The sequence below is a fragment of the Gorilla gorilla genome, chromosome 6 (genome assembly GCF_029281585.2).
Source record: "Gorilla gorilla gorilla isolate KB3781 chromosome 6, NHGRI_mGorGor1-v2.1_pri, whole genome shotgun sequence".
In the NCBI taxonomy this organism is placed as follows: domain Eukaryota; kingdom Metazoa; phylum Chordata; class Mammalia; order Primates; family Hominidae; genus Gorilla; species Gorilla gorilla.
In genome coordinates this window covers 167,471,385-167,479,528 of record NC_073230.2, presented here as the reverse complement: position 1 = coordinate 167,479,528, position 8,144 = coordinate 167,471,385, and the positions used below count along the sequence as shown (strand labels likewise).

Sequence of the window (8,144 nt, the reverse complement as noted above, 5' to 3'; positions counted from 1 at the left end):
AACCATTCAAATATCAAAAGATAATGATTTGACAGGTAAAGAGCTTGGAAGTTATCATTGCTGTCCCCACAACAAGAAAAAAGCTCAGCAAATGGAAAATCAACAACTCTTCTCAGATCCATCAGAGAAATGAGGTCATGGGGCAAACTGCTATCCTGAAAACTGGAGAGACAGGTGAATGCAGAGAATCAGAACTTACCTGAGAAGCCAGGAACAGAAGCTGCTGCTGGAGCCAGTACTGTCAGGACACTCACAGGCCAACTGACAAATGTAATTAACACAGAAATGAGAAGCCAGGCATGGTGTGCACCTGTAGTCCCAGCTACTTGCGGGGCAGGGGCAGAAGGATCTCGAGCCCAGGAGTCTGAGGCTGCAGTTACTATTTTCAATTACTAAAGCAGTTTTTTAAAAGTATAATCCCCACTTCTGGAAAATGATGGTGTAATTGGTATACATTGTTTTGGGGCAGCATTAAACTGGTTTACATTAGTACATGATGACACTGAAATACATATTGATACATATCCGTTGTCATAAAAATGTTCACACCTATTAACTAAAGAATCTCAGTTTAGAGTATTTTGTCTAAAGAAGATAAACATGTTTTAATGTTGCAATCGCCTGACGGTAATTTCAGGGTTTGGGGTTCTGGGAGCATTGGGATGGCTTGAAGCCAGGCTGAAGTTCACATGGGGCAGCTTTGCAGGGACTGTTCCACCCCTGCCCACGAGAGCTCCACACTCCAACTCCTTTGTTCCCCATACGCAGTCTCTCAGGGTCACCGTCGAGGCCAGGAAACACCACCTTGGACAAAAGTGGCCCCAACATTGACTTCCCTCCCTGGATATTTCATCTTATCTGAGTCTTAGGGTGATCTTTAAATATCTTGTAAGCTTTTAAAACTTTTAGGATGATTGCCTTCTCCCCCATGTGAATTTTAGTTTACCAACTTCTAGAAAATCCCATGCAATTTTGATTGAGATTACATTAAAGTTATAACTAATGACGGGGAGGAGGATGGTTTTTACATTAACTTCCCAGCCATGAGCATGGCATCTCTTTAATTAGTTTTTTTAAAAAGATGTGCTTCGGCTGGGCGTGGTGGCTCACACCTGTAACCCCAGCACTTTGGGAGGCCGAGGTGGGCGGATCACGAGGTCAGGAGATCGAGACCATCCTGGCTAACACAGTGAAACCTCGTCTCTACTAAAAATACAAAAAATTAGCCGGGCATGGTGGTGGGCGCCTGTAGTCCCAGCTACTCGGGAGGCTGAGGCAGGAGAATGGAGTGAACCCAGGAGGCGGAGCTTGCAGTGAGCCGAGATCGCGCCACTGCACTCCAGCCTGGGTGACAGAGTGAGACTCCGTCTCAAAAAAAAAAAAAAAAAAAGATGTGCTTCATGGAAGTTTTCTTTTTTCTCATAAATGCCTTCGTATTCTTTATAATGTTTATTACTAAGCATGTAACAATCAATTTTTTTGCCATTGTTAATGGAATTTTTTTTTACTCTTGTGTTATCTAACTAGTTATTGCTAGGGAATAGAAAAGTTAATTTTTTTTTTTTTTAGATAGGGTCTCACTCTGTTGCCCAGGCTGGAGTGCAATGCTGTGATCACAGCTCACTGCAGCCTCGACCTCCCTGGCTCAAGCAACCCCCTTGCTTCAGCCTCCCAGGTAGGTGGTAATACAGGCTTGCGCCACCATGCCCGACTAATTTTTGTGCTTTTTTTTTTTTTTTTTTTGAGACGGAGTCTCTGTCGCTGAGACTAGAGGGCAATGGTGTGATCTCAGCTCACTGCAGCCTCCGCCTCCTGGATTCCAGTGATTCTCCTGCCTCAGCCTCCTGGGTAGCTGAGATTACAGGTATGTGCCACCACACCTGGCTAATTTTTGTATTTTTTGTAGAAACAGGGTTTCCCCAGGTTGGTCAGGCTGGTCTCAAACTCCTGACCTCAGGTGATCCACCTGCCACGGCCTCCCAAAGTGCTAGGATTACAGGTGTGAGCCATTGAGCCCGGCCTAATTTTTATACTTTTTTGGTTTTTTTGAGACGAAGTCTTGCTCTGTCACCCCAGGCCAGAGTGCAGTGGCGTGATCTCAGCTCACTGCAACCTCTGCCTCATGGGTTCAAGTGATTATCTTGTCTCAGCCTCCCAAGTAGCTGGGACTGCAGGCGCACACCACCATGCCTGGCTAATTTTTGTATTTTTTTTAGTAGAGACAGGGGTTTCACCATATTGGTCAGGCTGGTCTTGAACTCCTGACCTTATGTAATCCACCCGCCTCAGGCTCCCAAAGTGTTGGGATTACAGGCGTGAGCCACCGCACCTGGCCTGTACTTCTTATAGAGATGGGTTTTCATCATGTTGCCCAGGCTGGTCTTGAACTCCTGGGCTCAAATGATCCTCCCACCTTGGTCTCCCAAAGTGCTAGGATTACAGGCATGAGCCACTGCGCCCAGCCTAGAAAAGTTAAAAATCTATGTCGATCTTGTATTCAGAAAAATTAGGTTTTTTTTGAGACAGGGTCTTGCTCTGTCATCCAGTGCGGTGGCGTGATCTCAGCCCACTGCAGCCTTGGCTTCCTGGACTCAAGTGATCCTCCTGCCTTAGCCTCCCAGGTGGCTGGGACTATAGGTGCGTGTCACCACACCCGGCTAATTTTTGTATTTTTTGGTCAGGGTTTTGCCACATTGCCCAGGCTGGTTCAAACTCGTGGACTCACACGGTCCACCCACCTCGGCCTCCCAAAGTGCTGTGATTACAAGCGTGAGCCACTGTGCCTGGCTTATGTTTAAATATATTTTTAAAATTAGAGAAAATAGTACAACCAATCTCATTGATCTTCACCTTTTGTTGTTTTTGTTGCTAGAATATTTTATAGCAAATCCCAGACTTTACCTAATCTGACCCACAAATACCTTAGTTTGTGTCTCTAACAGATTGTTTTTAAAAATAAAACATTTTGGCCGGGCGCGGTGGCTCACGCCTGTAATCCCAGCACTTTGGGAGGCCGAGGCGGGCGGATCATGAGGTCAGGAGATAGAGACCATCCTGGCTAACATGGTGAAACCCCGTCTCTACTAAAAATACAAAAAAATTAGCAGGGCTTGGTGGCGGGCGCCTGTAGTCCCAGCTACTTGGGAGACTGAGGCAGGAGAATGGAGTGAACCCGAGAGGCGGAGCTTGCAGTGAGCCGAGATTGTGCCACCGCACTCCAGCCTGGGCGACAGAGCGAGACTCCATCTCAAAAAAATAAAATAAAACATTTCAACTTAGCAAAAGGTGAAAAATTATCACATAACAAATTTCTGTTAAATGCTATATCAAATATAAATAATAGGCCGGTGCGGTGGCGCGTTTCTATAATCCCAGCACTTTGGGAGGCCAAGACAGGCAGATTGCTAGAGCTCAGAAGTTACCAGCCTGGGCAACATGGTGAAACCCCATCTCTACAAAAAAAATACAAAAATTAGCTGGGTGTGGTGGCACATGCCTGTAGTCCCAGCTACTTGGGAGGCTGGCACATCAGGCCATGTTCCGGCCACAGGTTGTTGCCTCCAACCCGCTGAGAGCAGAGCCGGCTGGAGAGCTGACGGGAAGCTCCACGGTGTTTGCCCCTGGTCTGGGGAAGAGCCTGCTTCCAGGCAGGCCAGATGTTCTCCTCCTCAGGCTTAGTGGCTTGTGGGTATAGCAGGCATGGAGTGAACTGGGCAGTGGCCAGCCCCCTGGGGAGGCACAGATGTTGGTGTGAATGGCCAGGAGTTGGGGCAACTCCCAAGACTCTGGCTTGGTTTTTCTATTGCTTTGCCGGGAGACCTGTGAGTACCGTCTAGAACATTCTGAGAAAGTCCCATAGAATAAGATGTCTTCCAGCAGATTCATTAACCAGTGTTCCGGGAGAGTATGACTTTTGCTAAGTTGCAATGCTGGTGAGGTGAGATTATCACATGTTGCTTCTCCCTCCCTCTGCCTCAGTAAAAGAAGCAACAAAGTGCCTCGGATGCCAGACACCTCTGCACCCACACCCTGAATAATAGCCAGTCACCTCCCCGCTGAGTGGGCTGGCTGCCCTCCCAGCTAGGGTTAGGAGGCCTCAGAAGTGCTGGCTTCAGGCTAATAGAATCCACAAATGGAGAATTCGGTGAATTGGGATGGCAAGAATGGGACCTTGAACTCTGGAGTGAGACCGAGTGGATTTGAACCCTGAACCCAGCACTTACTGGCTGTGGGGGTCTTGGGAAGATGATTTAGACCTCAGCCTTGGTGTCCTCATGTGTGGAATGCGAATGAGAATGGTGCCTAACTATTGTCATAATCACTGGCACCTAGTCAGTGCTTTATGGAGTTAGATATTTTTCTTATGACCAATGGCTGGACTGTTTATTAATAACAGTAAGACTGAGGCCTGCCGACTTACATAGGTCACCAAGTCTCTCAATGCAGGTGACTGAAAGGGTCTGGCAACTGGGCCCACAAAAGACTTTATTGGAAGGTAGGGAGCCCCCAGAGTCAGGAAAAGATGCAGATGCAGACCTGAGCATGGGACTCAGGCCTCGGCACTCATTGGCAGTGACGCGGTTTGGATCTGTGTCCCCACCCAAATCTCATGTTGAATTACAATCCCCACTGTTGGAGGTGGGACCTGGTGGGAAGTGACTGGATCGTGCGGGTGGATTATCATGATTTAACACCATCCGCCTTGGTGTGGTCTTGGCAGCAGTGAGTTCTTGTGAGATCTGGTTGTTTTAAAGTGTGTGGCACCTCCCCTGTCTCTCTTTTCCTCCTGCTCCAGCCATGTAAGACGTGCCTGCTCCCCCCTTCATCTCCCGCCATGATTATAAGTTTCCCGAGGCCTCCCCAGAAGCACAGGCCACCTTGCTTCCTGTATAGCCTGAGGAACTGCTGGTCAATTAAACCTCTTCTTTATAGATTGCCCAGTCTCGGGTATTTCTTTATAGCAGTGTGAGAACGAACTAATACAGGTAGGCCTGGGTGCTGCTGCAGGCCTGAGGCAGCTCTGGTCATCTCCTCCTGTGTCACTCCACGCATGACTCACATCCTAGGGAGAGAGCATTTGCTGGCCTGCATATGCCATGAGCCTTTACCAGGTGGCCTGTCCTGAGGGAAAAGGGTTCAAGGGCAGAAGTCCCACAGATAAAAATGGCAGTGCTGTTTGCCTAAATGGGAAAGGGGGTGTGCAGACAGAAGCATCACCACCACTGACACTTCCATCACCACCAGCTCCACCTCTGTTACAACTTCACCACCATCACCATAACCACCATCACCACCTCTACTACCACCTCCACCACCACCACCATAACCACCATCACCACCTCTACTACCACCTCCACCACCACCACCATAACCAACATCACCACCTCTACTACCACCTCCACCACCACCACAACCACCATCACCACCTCTACTACCACCTCCACCACCACCACCATAACCACCATCACCACCTCTACTACCACCTCCACCACCATCACCATAACCACCATCACCACCTCTACCACCACCTCCACCACCACCACCATAACTACCATCACCACCTCTACTACCACCTCCACCACCACCACCACCGTCACCACCTCTACCACCACCTCCACCACCACCACCATAACCACCATCACCACCTCTACTACCACCTCCACCACCATCACCATAACCACCATCACCACCTCTACTACCACCTCCACCACCACCACCATAACTACCATCACCACCTCTACTACCACCTCCACCACCACCACCACCGTCACCACCTCTACCACCACCTCCACCACCACCACCACCGTCACCACCGTCACCACCTCTACTACCACCTCCACCACCACCACCACCGTCACCACCGTCACCACCTCTACTACCACCTCCACCACCACCACCATAACCACCATCACCACCTCTACCACCACCTCCACCACCACCACCACCGTCACCACCTCTACTACCACCTCCACCACCACCACCACCGTCACCACCGTCACCACCTCTACCACCTCCACCACCATCACCATAACCACCGTCACCACCTCTACTACCACCTCACCACCACCACCATAACCACCGTCACCACCTCTACTACCACCTCCACCACCACCACCACCGTCACCACCATCACCACCTCCACTACCACCTCCACCACCACCACCATAACCACCGTCACCACCTCTACTACCACGTCCACCACCACCACCACCATCACCACCTCTACTACCACCTCCACCACCACCACCACCGTCACCACCTCTACTACCACCTCCACCACCATCACCATAACCACCATCACCACCTCTACTACCACCTCCACCACCACCACCACCGTCACCACCTCTACTACCACCTCCACCACCACCACCATAACCACCATCACCACCTCTACTACCACCTCCACCACCATCACCGTAACCGTCAACACCTCTACTACCACCTCCACCACCAGCACCATAACCACCATCACCACCTCTACTACCACCTCCACCACCACCAGCTTTACCATCACTAACAGCTTCACCTCCACCACCACCACCATAACCACCTCCACCACCAGCTTCATCACCACTAACACCCCCACCACCACCATAACCACCTCCACCATCACCAGCTTTACCACCACTAACACCTCCACCACCACAACCACCTCCACCACCACCAGCGTCACCACCACTAACACCTCCACCTCCATAACCACCTCCACCACCACCACCAGCTTCATCACCACTAACACCCCCACCACCATCATAACCACCTCCACCACCACCAGCTTTACCATCACTAACAGCTCCACCTCCACCACCACCGTAACCACCTCCACCACCACCACCAGCTTCATCACCACTAACACCCCCACCACCATCATAACCACCTCCACCACCACCACCAGCTTCATCACCACTAACACCCCCACCACCATCATAACCACCTCCACCACCACCAGCTTTACCATCACTAACAGCTCCACCTCCACCACCACCGTAACCACCTCCACCACCACCACCAGCTTCATCACCACTAACAGCTCCACCTCCACCACCACCAGCTTTACCACCACTAACACCTCCACCACCACAACCACCTCCACCACCACCAGCTTCATCACCACTAACACCTGCACCACCACAACCTCCTCCACCACCACCAGCTTCATCACCACTAACACCTCCACCACCACTAACACCTCCACCACCACCATAACCACCTCCACCACCACCAGCTTTACCACCACTAACACCTGCACCACCACAACCTCCTCCACCACCACCAGCTTCATCACCACTAACACCTCCACCACCACTAACACCTCCACCACCACCATAACCACCTCCACCACCACCAGCTTTACCACCACTAACACCTGCACCACCACAACCTCCTCCACCACCACCAGCTTCATCACCACTAACACCTGCACCACCACAACCTCCTCCACCACCACCAGCTTCATCACCACTAACACCTCCACCACCACAACCACCTCCACCACCACCAGCGTCACCACCACTAACAGCTCCACCTCCATCATCACCAGCTCCACCTCCACCACCATGACCACCACTATCACCATCTCTACCACCACTAGCTTCATCACCACTAACACCTCCACTTCCACCTCCACCACCACCACTGTATTAGTCCATTCTCGCACTGCCATAAACCCCTGAGACTGAGTAATTTATAAAGAAAAGAGGTTTAATTGGCTGATGGTTCTGTAGGCTGTGCAGGAAACATGGCTGGAGAGGCCTCAGGAAATTTGCAATTACGGTCGAAGGTGAAGGGGAAGCAGGCACATCTTACATGGCCAGAGCAGGAGGAAGAGAGAGAGAAGCAGGAGGTGCTACACACTTTTAAACAACCAGATCTCGTAAGAACTCTATCATGAGAACAGCACCAAAGGGGGAAATCTGCCCCCATGATTCAATTACCTCCCACCAGGCCCCACCTCCAACACTGGGGATTTCAATTCCACATAAGATTTGGGTGGGGACACAGATCCAAACCATATCAACCACCACGACCACTTCCATCACCACCAGCTCCACCACTACCACCATGACCATCTGTGTCACCACCAGCTTCACCACCATTGCCATCACCACCTTTAACATCATCTCTACAACCGCCCTCCAGCACCA

The 8,144-nt window shown here is 50.7% G+C and overlaps 1 pseudogene; it reads left to right on the top strand.

Annotated features, from left to right (window-relative positions):
• Window positions 1-3,535: 3,535 nt before the first annotated feature.
• LOC129523933 (basic proline-rich protein-like) lies at window positions 3,536-6,873 on the top strand (annotated as a pseudogene).
• The last annotated feature ends 1,271 nt before the right edge of the window (window positions 6,874-8,144 follow it).